Source organism: Ipomoea nil, unplaced genomic scaffold (assembly GCF_001879475.1).
Source record: "Ipomoea nil cultivar Tokyo-kokei standard unplaced genomic scaffold, Asagao_1.1 scaffold0099, whole genome shotgun sequence".
Taxonomy (NCBI): domain Eukaryota; kingdom Viridiplantae; phylum Streptophyta; class Magnoliopsida; order Solanales; family Convolvulaceae; genus Ipomoea; species Ipomoea nil.
In genome coordinates, this window is record NW_017616527.1 from 826,982 (window position 1) to 830,107 (window position 3,126).

Consider the following 3,126-nt stretch of genomic DNA (forward strand, 5'->3'; position numbering starts at 1 on the left):
AGCTGGGTCAGCCTGGAGACTTTGGCCGACTGGGCGGCCTTCTCCTTAGCAAAGGCCTCATGATCTTGGGCTCTGCCCTCGCGCTCTTGGATAAGCTTGGAGTGTAGGGTGGTAGCGCTAGCTATCAAGGTCTGGATCCGCTTCCTCAGCTCATTTGAAAAGACATATTTTGGAGAGACAGAGCGTTAGGGAAAATCTAGAGAAGAGTTAAAAGAAGAAGTATACAAGGTCAGCTTACCTGATAGGAGTGGAGGATGGAGCCTTCAAAAATTGACTCCTCGTTAAGCTTGGCGGCCGACTCAGTGTCCTTGGGAAGAATCACCTTTTCCGCCCAGGCTTTGATGGAAAAAGCCCCCTTCCATATCTGCGAGTCGGGGTCGATGTCAAGACCCAGACGGATCATCTTGGGAGGTTGAGCTTCGGGCGACTCCATAGGCCTCTTGGAGCTAGGGCTCGCCGCCGAGAGGGATGTGGTGTGGGTCGGAGAAGCCTTGGGAGAGTTAGAGAGATCGACCAACGGCTCGGACTAGGAGGGGCGAGAAGGAGTACTGATTGGAGTAGCTGGAGGAAGTGAGCGGAAGGTTGAGAAGTGCCGGTGGCACGGTCTGCAGCTCGGCGACGCAGTTTAGCGGCACAACTATCGATGTGAGCCTCGGGATCGGTTTCATCAGAAGAAGTGTCCAAGGTCGAGTCGTTGTTGCTTGTGCAAGAAATGTTAGAATATAGTCCGCCAACAAATTTCAGGAAAAATAAACGCAAAGAAAGGTCGCTCAAAGCTACCTGTGGTGTCCGCCCCCGCAGGTATAAGGCACGCCTTCTCCATGGCGCATAGCCAGGACCAGAAGAATACGCAAAAAGGCCCCAGCTTCTTCAAGAAAGCGGCACCGCTAGTCGCCTCTACCGTGTAGCGAGGTCGCCGGGACCAGAAGAATACGCAAAAAGGCTCCAGCTTCTTCAAGAAGGCGTCACCGTGAGTTGCCTCGACAATGTAGCGAGGTCGCCGGATGTTCAACTTGAAAAGAGTGGTAGGCCATGCAGTAGGAAAATCGAAAGGAGGAAGAGGTGGAGTCGGTCGGACAAAAAAGAAGTAAGGCTTCCAGTTCTTTACGGAATCAAGAAGGCCTTCGAACAAAACGAATCCCGGTCGATGGGATATTTTTACAAAGCTCCTGGAGTGAGTGCCGACCTTGTTCACAATGTATATTCAACGGAATAACTCAATGGTCGGCTCAGCATACAGCAAGCGGTAGAGGGTCACAAAACACACCAGGAGTCAGTGGGAATTTGGAACTAGTTGACTCGGAACGAGGTTGTAATAACGAAAGAAGAGTGAAAGAAAAGGATGGGGAGGCACTCGGAAACTGAGTGGAGATGGATCCCCACATGGCCTTCCGGTGGATCAGAAATTGAACGATCGCCGGGATTCACAATGTCCACGATGGACCTAAAAGAAAACGAGCGGTCTCGTAATCATGTTCCCCCATCAGAGAGGGACAATCGGTGGGTAGGTCCATCGGTTCAAAGACACCGGCGGCCTGGAGGACGTCGCCGGGGAGAGCAGCCACCGTCGTAAACGAAGCCAGACTCAATGGGATAACGACCATTTATGAGTGGGACCAAGTTGAGAGGAAGATGGAGAGCTAGACGAAGCCTCTAAACAGCGGGGAGAAGGAGGAGGGGACGAAGACATAATGAAGTAGGAAGAAGCATCAACATGAGAAACGCGCCAGAAAAGCAAACCAGAGAAGGAAAACTCTACAAATCACGCCAGAGATGGATTAGTAGAGCAGAGTGAAGTGCGGGGGCTTTTTATTTTACTTGAAAAAAGTGGCGAAATGTTAAGGAGGGAAAGAGGAGGTTTTTGTAAAGAAGGAAAAAAGCCCCAGATGAAGACATGTAGCTAAGATCTGACGGTGGGGAGAAGGTGACGATTAGTGTGAAGTGATGTGATGGTACGGGGCATTTATTGCGCCTCGAAAGATGGAGCGACGGCTGGCGAAGTGACGTCTAGGGTTTACCCAAACGGCGGAGAGAGGGGCGTAGGGTTTGTACAAGTCGGATTCAAGGCACCATGACCCGGCCTGTGACGCGGTCAACCCATCAAGTTTCGAGGCCGACACCAAGGTCTAACCGAGGGGGGTCAGCCCACTCATTCGTTGGGCCGACCACTCAGCGTTGGACATTGGGTGGTCTGCCCATCCAGTTTCGAGGCCGACACCAAGGGTCTAAACGGGGAGGTCAGCCCACTCATTCATTGGGCCGACCACTCAGCATTGGACATGAGTGGTTAGCCCATCCAGTTTCGAGGCTGACACCAAGGGTCTAACCGGGGAGGTCAGCCCACTTATTCGTTGGGTCGACCACTCAGCATTGGACATCGGGCGGTCAGCCCATCCAGTTTCGAGGCCGACACTAAGGGTCTAACCGAGGAGGTAAGCCCACTCATTCGTTGGGCCGACCACTCATCGTTGGACATTGGGCAGTTAGCCCACCTAGCATTGAGGTCGACACCGAGAGTCTAACCGAGGAGGTTAGCCAGCTCACTCGTTGGGCCCACCACTCAACGTTGGACATTGGGCGGTTAGCCGATCTAGGGTGGAGATGATTGAAGTCATCATGATAAAACAAAGCAGTCAGCCCACCTAGCATTGAAGCCTACACCGAGAGTCTAACCGAGGAGGACAGCTCGTTCACTCGTTGGGCCCACCACTCAGCGTTGGACATTGGGTGGTCAGCCCATCAGGGGTGGAGACGATTGAAGTCATCATGATAAAACAAAGTAGTAAGAGTTAAAAATTCCATTTTATTGATGGAAAACAGCAAGAGTACAGAACTTGAAAGCAAATAAAATAAAACGTACATATGAGATTCAAAAATCAGGGATCCGCATTCTTCTCAGTCGGACAGTTGGGACGCTCGACCACCGATGGCGGGGGACCCTCAAGAAGAAGCACCGAAGGAGATGGACTCAGAACTGGGGCTGGGTTCGGCAGATCAACCACATAAACCGGCGGCACCCCATCATCGATCATCTGGTGGGGAGCCTCAAGGGCACTCGGAGACATTGCCACACCAAATAAAGGAGGAGCCACCCATTCCGCCTCCTCACCTATTGGCAGCTCATCC